This window comes from Capricornis sumatraensis, chromosome 1, assembly GCF_032405125.1.
Source record: "Capricornis sumatraensis isolate serow.1 chromosome 1, serow.2, whole genome shotgun sequence".
Classification (NCBI taxonomy): Eukaryota; Metazoa; Chordata; class Mammalia; order Artiodactyla; family Bovidae; genus Capricornis; species Capricornis sumatraensis.
In genome coordinates this window covers 256,870,832-256,891,577 of record NC_091069.1, presented here as the reverse complement: position 1 = coordinate 256,891,577, position 20,746 = coordinate 256,870,832, and positions in this window count along the sequence as shown.

The following is a 20,746-nucleotide window of genomic DNA, read 5'->3' as shown; positions in this document are numbered from 1 at the left end:
GTGTTTCTCTATGAGTGCCTGGAGAAGGGGATGACAACCCACTCCAGGACTCTTGCCTGGAGAATCCCATGGACAGAGGAGCCTGGCGGGCCACAGCCCTCGGGGTCACAAAAAGGGTCGGACGTGACTGAGCGACTGAACAGCAACAAGCACTGTGCTCAGGGCCCAGGGAGAAAGGAGATTCCTCTGAGATGGTTTGGGATTTCTCTGCTGTAGGTCTCAGAAGCATCCAAAGCTCTGTTCCGTCTTTACATGTCTTTGTCTGTCAGATGACCGCTACAGATTCTTCTGGAAGTGAGAGGGCATTTTGGCTAAACAGAGGCTGAGCCACCTGGCTCCTTGCTGTCGCTCATACTCTGATGTATCCATTTAAGAGGATGAGAAACGCAACCCCAGGGAAATCTGATGATGGGTTTAACCATAATAGAATTTAGAGATCTCCACACGGCAAAACTAGAGGTCCAGTTTGCCAAAGGGCGGGTGTGGAGCGCTTCACAGTGCCAGTCATGGAAAGACTTCTGCCAAGACAGGAACAACAGCCCATGGTGCAAAGCATGCCATCTGCATGGGCTCAAATTCTGCACGTTGGTGCATAATTTTTTTTTTTCTTTCCTGTTCACATCGGAGAACACAGGGTTGGAGTTGTTTTCCAAAGACTTAGTAGCTCTCATTTAAATTATTCAAAAGTTGTGTTTGGCTGAATGTTGAGTTTCATTCCTTCTTAAACTGGGATCATTTCCAAGGATTGTTAAAAAAAAAAATCCCAGTGACTTTAGCAGTGAAAGAATGTAACTACTCTGGTGATAGACCCCATAGAAACAGACAGCTAACTCAACAGACACGGTCTGGTCTGGAGAGAGGTGGCCCGCCTTGGGACTTGGGGGCTGGCAGGCTCTGCTGGAGCTCATGAAAGGGGTTTAGTCCCTAAAGTGGCCGCAGAGGCGGTGGGAAGTGACAGGGGTCGGGGGTGGGGAGCAGCAGCGGGGCCATGGGGGGCTTATGCAGGGCAGGGGGGTGGAGTGGATCATAAAATGTATGTAACTTTAATCTCAGTTGCCAAGAGTAAAGGGACAGCTGAAGCTGTCTATTCATTAGCGGACTGGCTCTCGTGTGCACCCAGAAACAATAGGCACAGGAAAAACCGCTCTCTAGAACTGAATGCTTTGGAGAAAAAGTTTCTATTTTCTTTTCTTTGGAACTGGATTGTGGCGCCCTGGGTTCTGAGGCTGTGCTTCCACAGTGATGACTTGGAATCATCTGTTGAGCCTCGTCATCAAGCAACAGAGCTCTGAACCTGATTGATTAGTGGAGTGAACACAAATTGGTTGGCCTCAGCTCAGACCCAATTGGAAGAGAGCGTGTGTGTGTTTCCACATACGTGTATATTCTTTACCTATCTGTCATCTGTTATCTATGAATCGTCTGTCTTTCTATCTATCTGTTCTATAACTTGTTGTATCGATCTGCTCTATCATGTATTCTGTCTCTCATGTATTATCTATCGATCATCTGCTATCTCTCTGCCCGTCCATCACCTATTGTCCACCTATGTACCCATGCACCTCTCATCTATTGCTCGAGCAACTCACACAAATCACATTAAGCTTTGCTCTTCGCTCCAGTGTATTTTAATCTGAGCCCAAGCAGATCCAATTTAATTCCTTTCAAGCTGATTTGAAAAACATTTATTCAGTATCTGCCGTGTGCCAGGCTCTGAGAGTGCTAAGATAAAGAGGACACAAGCAGCCATCAAGGGGCCTGCAGTTTGGCGGGAGACAGGGGCAGACGGCAGCCGTGTCCTGGGCTGAGTTCCGTCGTGGACGAGCCTGTGAACCAGGATGGACTCAGCGAAGGTGGGGCTGTGGGAGGAACCGCACGAGGAACAGCCAGGACTGCCCTGGGGATGCTCTCTGATGGCCACAGAGAGCTGAGTGCCTGCATCCTCAGAGCGCGGCGGGTCTGGGAGGCCCCATGAGTTGTGATCTGTGCTGAGTCGGGCTGGCTTCTTCTGACGCCACGGGCCGTGCGGTCCTGGCCACCGTGTGTGTGTTTTGCTCTGACTTCCCGGGATTTCTTTCTGGGCGAGGGGAGGGTTGTGCTGTTTGCCTTGGTGGTAGCCGTTGGCAGGGCGAGTTTCTCCTGGAGAACAGGGAGCTTGGGGGCATTTTTAGACAGAGGCAGAGCCATCAGCTTCTTTGCTACCAGCTGCTTTGCCAGTCCCATTGCAAGATGGCGAGTCCCCAAATTTCTCCGGGTCTATTTCTCTGCCGAGGTCTTCTTCCAGCTCATCCTGGGTTCTAGAGCCTCCTGCTGGCCATACCACCTGGGCCTTGATCCACCCCTGGACTGGGTCCACGGGTCAACTCTGCACTGCAAATGGCTCCTTGATGATGAGAATGGTGTTCCGTACGGTTCTCATCAGAAGCAGACTTGAGACAGGGGTTTGGGTTCAAGAAGCTTAACTGGTGAGTGAAGGCGAGAGTGAGGAGAGAGGGATGGGGGCACCAACCAGCAGAAAGGATGCATTCCAGAGATGGTTATGTGCCCAGGGGCAGCTGGGGCTCAGGTCCACGACACACTCTGGGGAGCTGTGTGGAATGTGCTTCAGAGCTGTGTCTGTGTGTCTCTGAGCTGGGACATTGGCCCAGCACCTGCTTCCCCCGGGGTTGAGGGGTGGGTCTTCCTGTCTCCTGGCAGTCCTGGGCTGCCTTGCACAAGGGCTAAGCCAGCTAAGAAGGCTTTTCTGGGCAGTCAGGGATGCTCAGACAGAAACTGGGGGCGCAGGAGGAAACAGCCTGCTCCCCTGTGGGTGAGCTCGAGGGGCCGGTGCGGTCCAGGGCAGGGCGTCGCCTGTGTTGATTGGCTTTAGGTACCAGGAGGTGAGTTAAGTCACCACTATGTGAGATTCAGGGTGTGATGCTAAGGGTTTGTGAATCTATAGACACTTGTTAGATAGACTGTCTTTCCAATGCTGCGACTGATGCTACGAAAATGAGAATGGCGGGCTGTGTACAGTGAACACCAGTTTGAGCAAACTCCAGGAGACGGTGATGGACAGAGAAGCCTGGCATGCTGCAGTCTGTGGGGTTGCAAAGAGTCAGACCCCGCTGAGTGACTGAACAACAGTGTAAGGTTCAAAAAGAGAGGAGAGGAAGCTGGGTACATTGAGAGATTCGTGTAAGAAACCCATGCGTGTTATATCAGAAAGAAATCTGGACCCAAATTGTGAGTCAATATCTGTGTAAAATATATCCCTCTGTCCAGGAGTCACAAATCTCAATTCACACCACAATTTACATGTGCAGAGAAAGGTGATTTCTTCAGCACTCTGAGCTTCCTCCTCTGTCCCACCTGCTGGTTGGTAGGAAAAATATTTGCTTTATGACTGGTCTGGCTTAGAACTTTTAGTCTGACCCAATCAATTACACAGTTTCTCTAGACAGAGTGAGGTCTCCCTGGTCTTCCCCAAATGCTGTCAAGGTGTGTGGGCTTGGGAAGGTCGTAGCATCTCTCCAACTCTGCATAGTCAAACACGTTTCACTTTTATCACATTAAAAATGTTCTCAATATGTTAGTAGTGTATGTTTCAGTTCAGTTCAGTTGCTCAGTCGTGTCCGACTCTTTGCGACACCATGGACTACAGCACACCAGGCCTCCCTGTCCAACCCCAGCTCCTGGAGTCCACTCAAACTCATGTCCATCAAGTCAGTGATGTCATCCACCCATCTCATCCGCTGTCATCCCCTTCCCCATTTAGCAACACATAAAAATAAGTTACTAGGAAAATGAAAACAATGACATCAAATGAAATGAAAGGAAGATATCAAATCTAAGTTCAAAATTTTCTAATTAGATTGAGCAGGTGTAAAATTGCTATAGAAACTTGGAGATGCTCACAGTCAATATCTGGATATACCATGATGGGCAGAAAGTTCAGGAACTGGTACCCATCCCGGGGGCCACATTTGGAGTAGCACTGTCTTCTGGAAGAGATGAGGCATCCCCAGGATTTATTTATTTGGGGGGTCCCTCATTCTCCTAATTGCCACTCACCCCACTGGCAGCCTTGAGACCGGAGCCTGCAGCTGGTGGGACCCATGGTCCAGACCTCCTCTTGGCACCTCTGAGGCTCAGCAGCCTGTGAGCTCTGAGTTTGATTTCCAGTAGTGACAGTGGTCTTACCTCACTGCACGGGCTCCCGGGATCTCAGCTCAGGGTCCACAGCATGACAGGGGTGGGCAGGGAGACACATGGGTCCCACCCTGCCACCCCAGGCTCTGGGACATGGGAGCTTCCACATCTCTCATTAGGAACTGGGGGCCAGAACCCCATTTTCCCCGTGCTTGGCCTCATCTCCCTGCATCTTTGTGCAGAAGGCGATGGGGACCCAGACTTTCTTATCTATGACTCCTCCATTTGTCTCTCATTAATCAGAGAGAGCCTCAGAAGGGAGGTAGCCTTTCCCTTATATTACGCTTTGCCCTTCTGAACCCAAGTGTGTGTTAGTTGTTCAATTGTGTCCAGCTCTTTGCAACCCCGTGGACTGTATCCCACCAGACTCCTCTGTCCATGGGATTCTCCAGACAAGGACCCACTGGAGTGGGTTGCCATTCCCTTCTCTAGGGGATCTTCCTGACCCAGGGATTGAACCCTAGTCTCCTACATTACAGGCAGATTATTTATCACTGAGCCACTAAAGAAGCCCCCGGAACCCAAATGCCCTGTTAAGTCCTGATGACAAATAGTACTCTAACCTCTGGCGCCATGGGAGGACCCCCGCCGAGAGGGGCGCTCCAGGCCTGCCAGTGCACAAAAGTGCGGAGACTCTTAGAAAAGGCTTGGAGACTAGAAAAACTTTTAAGACTTTAGAAAAGACTTAGTAGACTTAGAGGAGACTCTTGTCCTGCTCCTTAAGCTCACGTGCACATCGGAATCTTCCGTGTTTAGTTTCTTCGGCAATAAATCCTAGTCTCCCTTCTCTCCGTGCAAGTAACTAGATATGGAGGTGGAGAGCTTGCCCTTCGTCAGGTGTGTTCGTGATTTCCAAATTCTCACCTGGCCCTAGTGACACCTAGAAATGCATCTGAAGTCTACCCAGTGGGCAAGTCGGGCTCCTGAAGCTTCCTGAAGCTGGCTGTGTTGTGAGGAGGCGAAGGCTCTTTGGCTAGATGGTACTCGGTATAGTGCCAGGGAATGGATCAGCAGTTAGGAGACAGCCCTAGTGGCCAGGCACTATGAAACCTCATGTGAGAGGCCTGGACCCTGGGCACAGACAAAGCCGATGTCCATGGAAGCTGTGATGACTCAGTGTGGCCCATGATGACTATTTAGCTTCGGTCCAGGTGATGGGCAGGTGCAACGATCAACTCTTCTTAAGTATTTCTTACTGAGTTTCAATGTGTGAATGATGCAATTACAAGAAATTGGTGCTGTCCCGGGGTTGGGAAGAATTAGATTAGGCTCAGGTCTAGCCAAGACGAATCCAGAACGAAACTTTTGAATAAAGAATGGTGATAAGCTGGTCACAGCATGAAAACTCCCAAGACCTGGCCTGAGTCTTGATTCACTTTGGAGCCCTTTGAACTTGGAGTGTCTCCAGACTTGTTACTACTACCCAAGCGACTGAAAGGTACCTGTATAATAAACATGTCTGTAAGAGCTTAGTAAATGGTAGACTGCAGTGAAGATGGGAAGGACATTCCAGGAAATGGGGACAAAATGAGGAAGAAATTGGGAATGTTCCTGGCTTTGGGGGCTGAGTGAAGATTGACACTCAACACAGAGAGCGGTCAGTCTGGCCAGTCAACTGTTCTGGGGGATGAAGTTCATCTTTAAAGTGTGTTTTCTAGAATTATTTCAGTAGAGTGAGATTCTGGACTTCCTGCCTTATCCATGGAATGACTGTCATTTCAACAGCTGTCATTGTCAACCCTGGAGGTCCACACCAACAACCTGGGGTGACTCAAACATCTGTCTCCGTCCATAGACCTGCCTGTCGTTCAAGATTCTAGTCTTGAATCTGAGCTGGTCTGAGCTGCAGTCTGAAGGATGGAGTTATTTTTGAAGCTGCCAGGTGAGTTTGACAGTGGAAGCAGGGCTCTGATCACTGCTGTAGAGACTTCATTTTCCTGCCCACGCCAGGACTCACCATCAAGGAAACCTCTGCTCATAGGGTTTTGTTCTCACAGCTTGGGTGCATGGGAGGGAAGCAGGAGGTGTGTACGTAGGGCTTATTGAAGAGAGATGTGATTTCTAATAGGTGTCTTCAATCGATTAATCAATCAGTCACAATGCTTTCAAACTATGGTGCTGGAGAAGACTCTTGAGAGTCCCTTAGACTGCAAGGAGATCCAACCAGTCAATCCCTAAAGGAAATCAAACCTGACTATTCTTTGGAAGGATGGATGCTGAAGCTGAAGCTCCAGTACTTTGGCCACCTGATGCAAAGAACTGACTCATTTGAAAAGACCCTGAATGCTGGGAAAGATTGAAGGCAGGAGGAGAAGGGGACGACAGAGGATGAGATGGTTGGATGGCATCATCGACTCAATAGACAAGAGTTTGTTCAAATTTCAGGAGATAATGAAAGACAGGGAAGTCTCGCGTGCTGCAGTCCTTGGGGTCACAAAGAGTCGGACCCGACTGAGTGACTGAACAATAGCTGCAGCAATGTTAAGAAGCAGGGAAATAAAAATGTATAACCCAGATTCTTCCCTCGGAGGTCCTGTGTTTAGCCTATTTGGGAATCATTCACTCCAATAGCCTCAGTTGATAGCTAAGAAAATTTGAGGCTTCAATCAAGAGACCGTGACTTGCCCAAGGTCATAAGGCTGACAAATGCTGGATTCCTGTTCTCACACATTTGTCATCAGTTGTCTGTGCATTTTATCTGAAACAGACTGTGTACCCATTTAAAGTATATCAGGTTACCCATAACCGTAAAATAATAAGTTACTATTCTGGAAAACAAAGGAAAGTCATTAAGATAATGGTTTTATTTGCATCGAGGCACTGTTATGCCAAGGTCTTTGTGGTTGTTACTGTTCAGTCACTAAGTCATGTCCGATTATTTGCGATCCCATGGACTGCAGCATGCCAGACTCCCCTGTCCTCCACTGTCTCCCAGAGTTTGCCCAAGTTCATGACCATTGAATCAGGGATGCCATCCAACCATCTCATCCTCTGGTGCCCTCTTCTTCTTTGGTCTTTATCAATATACGGAAAAATCGCAGAGATACTGTATGGCACATAGAACTCGGCTCAATGTTACGTGGCGAGCTGGACGGGAGGGGAGCTTGGGGGAGAATGGATGCATGTATTGGAGAAGGAAATTGCAGCCCACTCCAGTATTCTTGTCTGGGAAATCTCATGGACAGAGGAGCCTGGCGGGCTACAGATTCCCTGGATCCTCAAAAAAAAAAAAAAAAAAAATCACTGAGAAGAAATGTCAGTTTTCTAAACATACAACTATTTTCACACCCGTGAGTCAATCACATTGAAGAAAACATACAGGACAAAAGCATTCACTGGTGGAGAAAGTGTCACGGCAGGTATGTGATGCTCACAAGTAGATCAGTTTAACCATCAGAAGAGCTGCGGCAGGTCTCCTGGTGAAGAAACGCAAATACAGCGTCCCGATCCATCTCGTAGAACCTTTGTCACCAGCGTTCACTGACAGATGTACAATGTGTTTTGCATCAAGCCATCGTGTGCATTATGCAAGTTGATAGGAATTATGCATTATGCAATTTTACGGAGCAGTTTGCGGTCACCACGTGTGATTAAGAACTGCTGTGCACACTGCAGATGTAACTGCATCCGACAGCGATCGCAGAAGCGCTTCAGAGGCTAAGACTGTTACCTGAGATTCGTTCGTCGGGAAGGGCCAAGGACCCGTGAAACTGACCGCTTAGCGGCTGATGATAAAAGATCACGATAAGGATGGGCGTGCTTCTGTGGTGGGCTGAAGACTCTCTCAAGAGAATCTCCACCTCTGTTCTTCCGTGTTCACTTATGATCAACGAGGGGAGTCCGGGAACAGGATGAGGACCGTGGTGGGGAGAGGAGCCGGGGGAAGCTACGTGTAGAACCCCAGCTCGAGTTCTTACCCCTGTTCTCCTCCCTGTCCTGGCTCAGACTGGCTCCAGGGAATGAGAGGAGCCTCATCCGACCCACCTCCAGGATGAACAGGAGGTCCCAGTGGATCGAGTGGAGGTTGTGGGAGAGGGGTTCAGGGCAGCCCGAGAAGCAGTGAAGGTGCTCGGGGCATGAACACCAGGCAGTGGCCAGGAGCTGACGCATGCGTGCTGTGTGTTCTCCCAACGGAGGCTGTCCTTCAGAGGGGCTTCCTGCCGGGTCTGAGCTCACCCAAGGCATGGAAAAGTGTCAGTGCGGGGGAACCTCCCTCCAGCACCTCCTTTAAAACCGAATCTGAGGCTTCCTCCCCTGTGAGTCCTTCCAGAGGAGGGGCACCCTCCCCTTTCCACATATAACACGCAGAATTGCTAAGCCATAAAGTGAGCTCAAAGACGCTCCCTGCAAAAACTACAAAAACCAGACCTACAAAATGATAACCAGGAGTTTATAACTCATAACTCCATGCACATGATCTTGAACGGTGAAGGCTTTTTGAACTGCACCCTTTACGTCCCAATCAAATAGTTCTTTCGGCTTTGAAATGTCCACAATCTGAATTTTATAGGGATTACTTTTTATTATAGGTAGAGCAATTAAATCTCCATATTGAAGGATGTAAACCTTTTAAGGCCCTTCTCCAAATATCAAAAGAAAAGCAGGCTTATATTTAACAGGTGTGACAACCCAATGCAGGACATTTCATTGACCAAGAGCTTGACGTTCTCCAGTAACAAATACTTAAATTAATCCGAAACATCTTTCAGATAAGAGGGATTTCAGAAAGAATTAAGTTGACCACAAAACTTTATACAGAAGGATCATCTCATGTATGAAATACTTAAAAATGCTAATTCTTGAGGAATGTGTCAAGGGGTGTTTTTATAAAATCTTTCCTTTTAAATTATATTTTATGAACTTTAAATGATCGTGTTTCCTGACCTTCCCATAGCAGAGATAGTGAACGTGTCTTCATTACTTGTATCCTGTTGACCTTTCAAATTAATTAATTTAACTGGTAGAATTTGCCCTTGACCGTGATTATGGTCCAGACTGAAGGGAATGCTCTGGTAGAGGGTAAGATTAGAACACATGAGAGAAAAAATTTCCTAACTGCAACTGCAAGATACAATCAGTTGGAGGAGATGGTGTCCTAACTTTGCAAAACTCTGAGGTTCTTGGCTCTGAGATTTTTCACTGTTAATAGACTCAGCTTTGAAAGTGGTCTCAGTATGAGGTTTTGTTTTTTACAAAACAATTCTCTCACCCTTTTCCTCCCCTCTCCTCCCTCCTCTGGAAAATGTGTGAGGGGTGGGCATGTTTGTGATGCCTTTCTCTGTGGGGTGTATTTTGAGGAAGGGGAGAAAAGTAGCAAAAGGGAGCCACAGATGACATTGGTTCAAATACTGTGTTTTTTCTGAACTCATGTTTTTTTTGTTCTCAACAGTGTAACCTGGATTGTTGAAGTCATGCTCGGCTATTAAAGTACAGTTCTTTATTCATAAAGCAGGCTCCTATGTTAGCAGTATTACTAACATACTAACATCGTGTCCGACTCTTTGCGACCCCGTGGACTGTAGCCTACCAGGCTCCTCTGTCCATGGGATTTTCCAGGCAATAGTACTGGAGTGGATTGCCATTTCCTTCTCCAGTGGATCTTCCCGACCCAGGGATCAAACCCAGGTCTCCCGCATTGTAGACAGACGCTTTACCGTCTGAGCCACCGGGGAAGTCCTATTCTAATATATACTAACAGGATATTACTTCCAGTATTGTTCTATCCTATCAGAGTACTCGGTCCTAGTGATGATGTTGAAGGAACTTGCTAGGGTCATGTTGAATTATGAAGCAGAGTCATTGCTAGGGGCTCCTGATCTCAGTGGTCAGGGGGAGAAACGATTCACTTTAAAGCACTCCCCTAAATCATAAAGGTGGCTTCCCGGCTGACTCAGCAGTGAAGATCCACCAGCAATGCAGATGTGGGTTTGATCCCTGGGTCGGGAAGACCCCTTGGAGAAGAAAATGGCAATCCATCCCAGTATTCTCGGCTGGGAAACCCCATGACAGAGGAGAGTCCATGGGGTCTTGAAGAACTGGACGTGGCTTAGCCACCAAACAACAAAATCCTAAAGGCTCCCTGTGGCGTGTTTTGGATGTGAGTGGCTAAGAAGAAGATTTCAAAATACGGTCAGGTTTCTTGGATACGGAGCTTCTTTGGAGAATACCTCTAAAGAAAAGAAACCAAAATATGCAATTAAGGGGGAAGGCAGGTTGGATATTTTTTAAGGTCTCGTGAACGGCAGTGAGACTTCTATGTTCCTACTGTTCTGTGTTACTACTACCGACCGAGCAATTCAAAGGAGTCAGTCAATTTTGCAAATAATGATTCTAGCACAGATTGTAAAAACTGATATGGTCCTATTACTAAAATGCATGTTTCAATATGCATTCTGCTTTTTGTATCAGGACCTCGGAGAGAAAAGGACTGCATGCTTCTCAGAAACTTAATCTGTTTTCAATATTTCCTTTTTATTGCTATCTTCTGCCCACCTATGGAGAGGTGGGCTTGTGTCCCATAAGCAGTGGTGTGTCTGTTTGTCCAAGAAATTTCCTAGGAATGCATTTGTAGCCAGTGAGGCTTGTGGGTTTAAAAGAGAAACACTTCCTTGGAGAGGGTGGAATGGTAGATTTTTGTATCAATGATCTCATTTTGGCATCTGTAGGGTTAAAGAGCCTCTCAGAATCTATAGGTCCTAGAAAAGGCGGTTTCTAAACTCTGCTGCTTAGACTCATCCTATTTCCCGCCCCGCTCCTCCAGCAAACAGGAAATAGAGCACTAAAAGGCTTTTTTTTTTTAATTGTAAAGTGTGTAGGGAGGGGGCATACTCTTGATGCCCACTTACAACCCTGAGCCTGACCCAGACTTGGGGGTCTCCGTGTGTTTTTTCTTCCCTCTCTCTCTCTCTCTCTTTTTTTCTATTATTTTGGCAGACTTTTTGGAATGTCTGGGAGCTAAGGGCTTTGCTTCATGGAGCAGAATTCTGAAGCAAGAGAAAGAGAAAGTTATAGACTAAACCACAGAAATGTAAACACGTCTGCAGCTAAAATAACTCCACTTTCATTGAAAACACTCCCCCTTCACAATCAGACTTCTGTGTGCTGTGGTCAATAAAACGGCATGTTAATAGCGACCAATTAATAGATTATGTTGCCCGGCCTTAAAAGTTGAGGGAGTTTTAATTATTATTTTTCAAATTAAAGGAGTGCTTATTTCGCTCCCTTCCCTTGGGGTTGCGGCGGGGGTGGGGGGGGCGCGACTTAGCTTTCTTTCTGGCTGTTTGCTGAAATTCTTGGCTGTTAAAAAGTTTGGAGACTGAGAGACACGAGTAGTTTTCACTTGGTTGGAAGGGGAGAGCCTGCAAGGGAAGGGTCTGGGATGAGTTCCTAGCGATCACGCTGGACAGTCGTGACGGTGCCCGCGGGACATGGTCGAAGAGAGGCAGCTCCCAGGTAAGCGCGGTTTTGAAGTCAGAATTCCCTTAAAAACTGTAACATCTGGAGGGCTGCAGGGCCGCCGGGCCGGAGGAGCCAAGCCTCGCGCGCGGCTCCCCCTTTCGGAGGCGGCATCTTGGGGACACCCTGCTGCCGAGGGCTGCCGTCCCTTGGTCAGTCGGGCCCGCCCGGCCGTCTCCCGGACGGCTCGGCATCCTAGCGGCCGCGCCCCGCGCCCCCGGAGCCCCTCCACGCTGGCCCCAGGCTCTCAGGACGCGCACCAGGTGGTACTCCAGGTGTGACCGAAGCCCGTGGCACCCGGCACCGCCGTCTCTTAATCTGAGGGCGACGTTTATGTCAATTCCAAGCAGCATCCGAGGTAGCCCCAGCGGTCATTTTCACCTTCTTCCGACACAACCGGTTTGAACTTTTATTATTTGTAACGAGTGTAACGGCTGAGGCGGGAGGAAAAAAATCACTTCTAAGCTCCGAGGAGGAAACGCTTCCGCGGCATCTCCCACCGCTCGGCCCTCGCCTGCCGCAGCCTGCGCTCGGCTCCTCGCTCCTCTCCGCTCCTGGAGGCGCGTCCTGGTTCGCCTCCCGCCGCCGCCCGGGCCCGGACTCCGGCTCTCCGGTCCCAGGGTCCGCTCCTCCCCTTTCTCCCCCTCCTCCTCGCCGCCCTCCTCCTCTTCCTCCTCGGAGCCGCCCGCCGCGTCCCCAAAGCCCAGCAGGGCCCGGACCTGCCCGCGCCGCCGCGCTCCTCGGCCCGAGGGTGGGCCCCCCGGGCACGCGCGCTGGGCCACCCACGCGCCCCCCCGGGTCGCGCGCGCACAGCATCCACGAGCCCCCGGACACGCGCTGGCGCGCGCGGATACCCAGGCGCACCTGGACCCGCGCGCTCGCGCCCCGCGCGCCCCCCGCCCCGCCCCGCCCCCGGCGCGCACTCCGGGGTCTGGAGCCGCGCGTCGGGGCGGCAGCCCTGCTCGGCGATTGGCGGGAGCCGGGGCCTCCGGGAGGCCGGCGCCCACACCATGGGCTGAGCCCGTCGGCGCCCAGGGACTCAGTGCCGCCCGGCTCGGCGGCGGCCCCAGTCAGGCACGCGCGCCGGCACACGCGGGCGCGGACACGCGCGGACACCCACGTGCGCAGCGCGCCCTCCCCCGACGGCGGCGCTCGCCTCTCGGTAAGTCCCGCGCCCCGCGCGCCTTGCCCGGCTCCCGCGGCGGGGACGGTGGCGGCCGGGTGACCCGGCTCTTCCGACGGCGCCGGGACAGATGGGGTGTGTGACGCCGGTCCGTCGTTGCCCGGGTCCTGGGGAGGCGCGCGCGCCCCGGAGGGATGGAGAGGGCTGCAGACCTCCACTGCTCGCGAGGGGCTGGGGAAGCCGGGCGCGGGGGCTTCGTCTGGGCTCGCGGCGAGCGATGATTTGTTGTTGTCTGGAGTGGAAATAAGGCTTGAATGAAAGCCCACGCTCGGCTGAGAGTCGAGACCAGGTGTGGGCTTGGCTGTCGCTGCCCGCTCAGTCCTTCCGTGGGTGGAATCGCCCTCCGACGGCGCCCTCGCCGCGCTCGCCCGGACCTCGGCTTCCTCTCTTTTCTCTCCATCTCCGTCTTTTCCCCTTCTGACACCTCGGCCTGCACGTTTATGTGCTTCCCGTTTACCACTTACTGGAGACACTTGGCATGTTTAAAAATTATACGTGTATCTCTCAGCAAGCCTTGTTGGTTTCTGTCTGAAATACGACGTCCTTGTATCACAGCTATATATTGTCTAGATATTTTACAAAAGGTACCACCTAGAGTTATTTGCAACGTTTTAAAGGATTTAGATGCTATTGTTAACAGCGGACTACACTGCCTCATAAAATGGATAAACAGTTTTAATGCAGGTGTGAACGTAATGCAGTTCTTCGTTAGGACGATGATAGTTTCGTTATCCTTCCAAAGAAATGTATTCCTAAGTGCCACAGCTTTCCCACCATGCGTGTTTCTGGAGCTTCTGTAGGTCAGAAAACTTTCAGTGTGACTTAAGAAACAATTTTAGTCTTGCCCTAGTGACATACACGGGCCGTAGAGGTTATTATTATTTTTTTTTTCCAGCATTTTCAGTTCTCTGCAAATAGCTTAGAGCCCTTGACCGGCCTCAGCTACCCCTCTCCTTATCACAGGGAGGACTGTCACAGTCCTGGGGTTAACCCTTGCTGTGCTGGCGGCACCTCCCACTGGCTCTCTCAGTGGGAAGAGTGGGCAATAGAAGTTACATGAAAACCCTATCCAGATGAATTAATTCATCGTGTGTCAAATTATGAGTGAGCTAACCATGCCATTGAAATGGTAATTCTAGGGGAAACAGGATGAGCTGTGCAAGCCTGTGGCTACTACTGCAAAGTTGTCTAATTATGAAGAAAGGCTTTGTGAGTGCTAGACACATCCCAGATCCTCTCGTGGTCTAGTAACCCAAGCTTCCATTTGAATCAATAACTTGCATAGTACACTAAACTAGCAAACGGGTATTATGTCTCTTTGAATTATTTGTTTAAGGGTGTATAGTTCCAGCTACACTTAAAGTTTTGGTTTCTCTTCTATCACTGTATAGTTACTTTATTTTCCTGTTAAAAATGTGGGGTAGCATTGTGATACGTTGTTTTCCATGTATCTATTCTCTCATGATGAGTTCTTGGTTATTTAGTCTGAAGTGCCTTCTTTAGGTAAATTTTTGAAAACTCTTGGTTGCCATTTGATTATGTAATGGGGCTGCATGTACACGTCTTTATAAGCTGTGCCCCTGGCCACTTCTTAGGTTTTGTTTTGGTATTAAAAATCTTATTGCGTTTCTAATCTCATAAGATCAGCTCTTTTATTTGTGGTAGAGGCTGAGACCCCAGTGGGGTGGTATATATGTAAATAAGAAGTAAAGCCTGTTTGAAAGATGTCAACCTTGATTTTGAACTTATGTACTATTCTACAATTTTATGCATTGTGCATACATGGAATATATCATTTTATAAGTAGGTAATAGGAGACTTTCAACTTTTTTTCTAACATTAATATCAGGTCTAGTTTTTCCTTGTCACCTATCTTTAAACAACAACAAAAATAAAAGGAGGATTTGTTCCTTCACAAGACAGAGGAACTAATGTTCCAAAGACCTGTTCCTATTCCTCAGTGAAAAACTGGAGCAGGTCAGTGTCAATCATATGATACGGAGGGTGGGGAGACAGTGTCATGTTGAGTAAATGTTGGTGCCGCCTGCTCTTTCACAGAGCTCAGTTCAGGAGGTGTCGACAGAGACCCCCCCCCCCCCACCCTTCTAAGGAGGCTGCTGGGGCCTGGGACTCGAGATGTGATCCCTGTAACTGAGATTAGAAGGAAGTCATTATGAGCAGAGTCCTGGCCTTGTGGCGCTGAGAGGCAGGTCTGTGTTTCGGCTGGGGGCTGGTCTCTCTAAATGCAGGTCTCTTTCCACCTCCTGGCTGGGTCACCCTTTGCATCTCGGGGCCAAGCTCTTCCAGGCGAGGAGGAGAATTCCATTTTCTTTCCCCAATGGGTAAGAACACGTGGGCATTCCAAGGATATATCACCCTTCAAAATACAACTTTTTTTTTTTTTTATCATATGCCTGCACTTTGAATTTGAAACTCTTCAAACCTTTGGAGTTGCAAAAGTTCAAGTGTTTTGGGATATAAGAGGGATTCAAGTGTTTGGGACACGGTTGCAGCAGATTTTGATACCTGGTGGAGCAGTGGATGTTCGAGTTTGGTGGCAGTGTATGTTAAAGACCCTGGGGGGACTTTGAACGTCCCTGAAGTAGCTGGTGACACTTAGCCACGAGGTCTCCTCGAAGCCCCTGTATTGTTGACGTCATGAGGGCATCCTCCTTGGTCCTGTTTGCGCCCTCGCTTGGCTCAGGAGCAGTTCATTGGCTGGACGTTGTACATGGTCAATATACATCTTCTCACGTTTACAGATTCAAGGCAGTCATTCTGTGGGTAAAAACAACAGAAGTCTCTAGGGGTTGGGCTATCACCCACCCCAGTTTTTCAAAATGACCAGGGGGAAGTGTTGCCCTCTTAACCTTTCACCTTTTTTACTTTCAAGCATTTGAGTGTTTAAAAGAGAGAGGATTTGGTGCTTTGCATTTCCAGCACTGCGGATCCAGTGAAGGTGGTGAAGTGATCTAAAGCCAAGTGGTCTAAAATTACTTTGCTAAATTTAAGTGTAAGTGCGATGTCGACAGCACCAAGTAATTAAAGGGTGCAGCTAAAACTGGAGTGCTGGGTCTGAGTTTTAGATTTAAAGTAACTTTTAAGTTCTTCTATTTTGACAGTGGCATGTCATCATCTGGAAGACCCTGATTGCGTATGAGAAACCGTAATTTAACAGTGAAAGTAGGGGGTTCAGTTACCTTGACTCGGTGCATGGTCAGAAGCCTGAGCAAAGGAAATTGAGTTCTGTGCCTTTTTTTCTGTTTCAGACTGACCGTTAGTGAAGCTGGAAATATGCTTAAAGTGTGTAAAATAGACCTTTTGAGTTAATTTATCACTTCTGAAAATCGTAACCCTGGAGAAGTTGATGGGAGAGCTGATCTAGCATAAACCGTTAGCATGTCTGAGGGTTTTGAAAAACCTAGTGTTGTAGCTGCTTTCTGTTTGAGCATACCATCTAAATTTGAACTGTTTTAGTGGGAATGAGATGTTCACAGGTCGGTGTCTTACATGGGATTCCTTTTAGTGCTACTGTTATTTCAATAACTGTTCCCCCAGGAAAACCCACTCGGGGACAGAAAAGCAGCCCTCTAACCGATGGGAAGGAAAACATAAATCGTAAAACAGAAAAAAAGAAAACCTAAAGAATGGTTTAAAAAAAAAAAAGGGAAAAGAAAAACAGGCACATTTACGGTGATTTTTCAAAACCAAGAAACCCTTACTTTTGCTTGATGAAGGGCTTGGCAGAGGTTCCCAAACCTTCATTTAAAAGTGAAGAAGGGTGTTTGCCCCGCGGTCTGAGTGCCGGGATGAACTCGCCTTGTCGTATTTCCACCGAGCGGTTCTCCGTTCCCGGTGGGGAGATTTGTTCTCTCCGTGACGGAGTGGAAATGTGGGTTATGGATTTTTTTGGGAGCTTTACAAAAGTAGTCAAGTTCGGAAGTAAAAGATGCGTGTGCACGTTTTGCCTGTGCCCTGGGCTGGGAGGTTTGTGTTACCACCTTTGGGGCAGGAGCAGTTTTGTGAACAGTCAGCAGCCTTGTGGAGGTGGATTCGGGTCGTGGGCTGTGCCTGTCTGTGTGAACTGAGCTGCATGTCAGGCTGTGTGTCTTCTGAACCGCAGGGGAAACCCAGGATCTTACAGCGTCTGTCGACGACCTGTTGCCTTCATGGAATTCGATGGATTGGATCAGGCAATGGAAAAGCGCTGCTCCCTTCCTTCTGCGCTGCCGATGCTTGGAGTTCTGCGCCTGCTGGAGCCAGTAGGATTCTCAGGCTTTGGAGAAGAGATTGAAAGAAGCTGAAATGAGGAGCCTGGAGGGAGGGAGGGGACCTTGGGACCCTGGGAGTGAACAAGGATGATTTCAGGATTCTTAAATGGAACCTACAAGGAACTAAGCTGGAAGTAAATAATGCTTGAAGTCTGTGCTAGTAATGTGAAATGTTTGGAAACACAAACCGTGCACACTTAGCATCTCAACATAAAACCTGAAATTAAATATTAGAAAGTTGAGATTTCTTTTATTGAGAAACAAGGTAAAAAGCATTTTGAAAGGATACCAATGGGCAACTTAGGAACATTTTAAGAAGACCTCCTTTGAAGAAGAATGGAGACTCATTAAAATCACATGCAACCTCACAAAGCTGATGCGAGCCCTCTGCCGGATTTACAAATTTGAGTCTGTAATTGCCCCAAATTCAAACGTGTCTTGTGCAAGGCTGGCTCTTTTTGGAGCGCAAGTTACTGCAGCAAGAAGACAGAATAAGCAAAAATGGAGGAAAAAAAAATTTGCTTCTTCGGGCTCCAGAAGTACTTCCTAGTCTGTTTGATCCTGGCAGGAAGATTTACTTCCCTCCAGGGTTTTAAAGTAGAAATAATGACAATGAAGATCAGACCCAGGGAATATGGTGAGTCTTTTCTGGAGAAAGGGGAGATAGGTCTGCATATTGCCTGTGTTTAAGTTCCGAAACTCCACCCCAAACCCTGCCATTCAAACAGAGAAAAGCGACTGTTGCTTGCTGCTTTCCGGGTCAAACAGAGAGGGTTTTAACAGCTGGAATGGGATCAGGTCTGAAAGCAGTTTATAATCCTATTTCATGATAGACTTTGAGGGATTTTTGCAGCTTTGTAAGACTTGTAAATATAGGTGATTAAACAGAACACCTTTAAGAGCAGCTTCTCCTGCGTAATCTATACCCAAATTGAAAATTGGAGGTAAGTCCAGAAAATCACCCTATAAGCATGAAGAAGCCACAGCCAACTACCAGGAGGCAGAAAGGGGTTACGTCTGTGTAAAGGCTAAGATTGCATTTGCAAGTACGTTTGGCAATTACGTTTTTCTCTGCAAACATGAAGTATTATACCATGTTGAGTTTTCTTTATTACATTTAAACAACCTGGAAACACACTTACCCATCAGAATTTATTGATTACCTATTAAATGAGAGCACAGTCCTAAAAGAGATGGGAACGTGGACCACAGAGAGACTATTAAGACACTGGACATACCTACAGATTAGAAAAACAACTGCAAATGTCATGGAAAAGCCACAACATTCCAGAGCTCGCCTGTCCGCCGACTCTGGCTGCTGGTGTCCTGCCTGGGTTATTCTTTGCTCAACTATTTTGTACGGACAACATGCAAACAAAATTGTAGCACCTTTCACTCCAAATAGCTAGTGGCATTCACCCTGAATGCAGTATCCCTGGGATAAATGTCCACAGGTGGAAATTCACGCAGCAGAGTCAGGAAGTGCTGAGAGGGCAGAGGCATGTTTGAGGTCAGATTTGACCTAGGCTTGGAAGGTTCAGGATTCTGGCAGAGGAGGGGCATTCTGAGTCACGGCAAGGCAAGTGCCAAGAAGAGAGGAGGAGGGCAGGCTGACCTTTCAGTGCAAAGCCCTGTGGGGACGCCTCAGGTCAGGGCTTCAGGAGCTGAAAGCTACGGAGGTGCACGCGCTATGGAATCTAGAAGGGCGATGAAAGCTCAGGCCATGTATCTAGAAAGAGGTGGATGGACAGCCACAGAATCCAGAAAGGGGTGAATGCACAGCCCGTGGGGTCTAGAAAGGTGTGAATGCATAGGCCATGGGGTCTAGAAAGGGGTGAGTGCACAGCCCATGGGGTCTAGAAAGGGTGAACGCACAGCCCGTGGGGTCTAGGAAGGGGTGAACGCACAGCCCGTGGGGTGTAGAAAGGGGTGAACACACAGGCCGATGCAAGTGTTACACGCATTCAGCAGTGCCACCTGCTTGAACCAGACCAGTGTGACAGTGAGCCAGGGCCCTGGGCTCTGCAGTGTTGGGGGCAGTGGTCCCTAGGGGGTGCTCACGTGCTCCGTGGGCGCCATGAGAGGCCACCCTCGCAGCTGCCGTGGGTCAGTGTTGGGGAAGTTTGTATCGCATCCACAGGTCCTTCTCTCACAGCCTTTGGGGAGAGCTTCGTTCTTCGTCTCAGCCTCAGCTTTGTGAGCCGGGTGCCGGCCAGCGTGGAGGCCCGCTCGCCCCGCGCGGGCCTGGGTGCGGGGCCCCGCGGCCTGCGTGGTGGGCGGCTGAGCTCCGAGCCGCTCCTGCTGCTGTCTCCCTTGATCCCCTTTAGTCTCAGCTCTGCTGCCTGTTCTGCGTCTACTTCAGAATTTAAAGCGAAACGAAACAAACCCTCGTCCTGTCGTGTGTATCCTTGTGGGCCGCTTTCAGTCCTTTTAGGGCACAGGGTAGGGTATGAGTAAAATAATCCACTTCATTAGAGTCAGACCATCAAAAAGTAATATCGACCACGCCAGAGGAAGATCAGAAAACACTTCCCGAAGGTCGGGCTGCAGCAGGGCAGACCCTGGCTCTGGTGGGCCGAATGGGGGTGAGGGCTCCCCCGCCCCCCGCCATGGGTGGCCTCCTGGGGATGGTGCTTGGGGTGTGGGATGTACCACCTGGGAGCTGGGTGACATGGTGGGTGCTGGAGCGGCCCGACCTCCGGCCTGGGAAGGACCGATATAGACACAGATGTCAGGAACCCAAGTGTGAAGCTAAAAGGTAGGGAGTGGGGCTTCCCAGGTGGCCCAGTGGTTGAGCATCCTTCTGCCAGCGCAGGGGACACCAGGTTGATCCTGGGTCTGGGGAGGTTCCCACCTGCTGCTGAGGAACTCAGCCCAAGAGCTGTGACACCACACGCTGTGACACCCCGCGCTGTGACAACCTGTGCGCTGTGACAACCCACCTGCTGTGACACCCGCGTGCTGTGACAACCCGCGCTGTGACAACCCACCTGCTGTGACACCCTGCACTGTGACACCCATGCGCTGTGACACCCGTGTGCTGTGACAGCCCGCGCTGTGACAACCCACCTGCTGTGACACCCCGCGCTGTGACACCTGAGCGCTGTGACACCCATGCACTGACACCCGCGTGCTGTGACACCACGCGCTATGACACCACACACTGTGACAACCGCGCGCTGTGACACCCGTGTGCTGTGACACCCACGCGCTGTGACACCCTGTGCTGTGACCACTGCACGCTGTGACACCCACACGCTGTGACCACCGTGCGCTGTGACAACCGCGCACTGTGACACCACGCGCTGTGACCACCATGCGTGGTGACAACCACGTGCTGTGACACCCGTGTGCTGTGACACTGCACGCTCTGACACCACGCACTGTGACACCTGTGTGCTGTGACACCCGCGCACTGTGATGACCACGCACCCCCCAGAGCCCGTGCTCTACAGCCAGAGATGCCGCCGCAGTGAGCAGCCCGCGCACTGCCGTGAAGAGTGGGCCCCGCCCACTGCATCAGAGAACCTGTGTGCAGCAACCAGTGCAACCAAAAATAAATAAATCTTAAAAACAACAGGAAAGGTAGGGACTAAAGGAATCCTGCCAAAGGGGAGGGAGATGTGATGTTTGTTTGGAGAACACT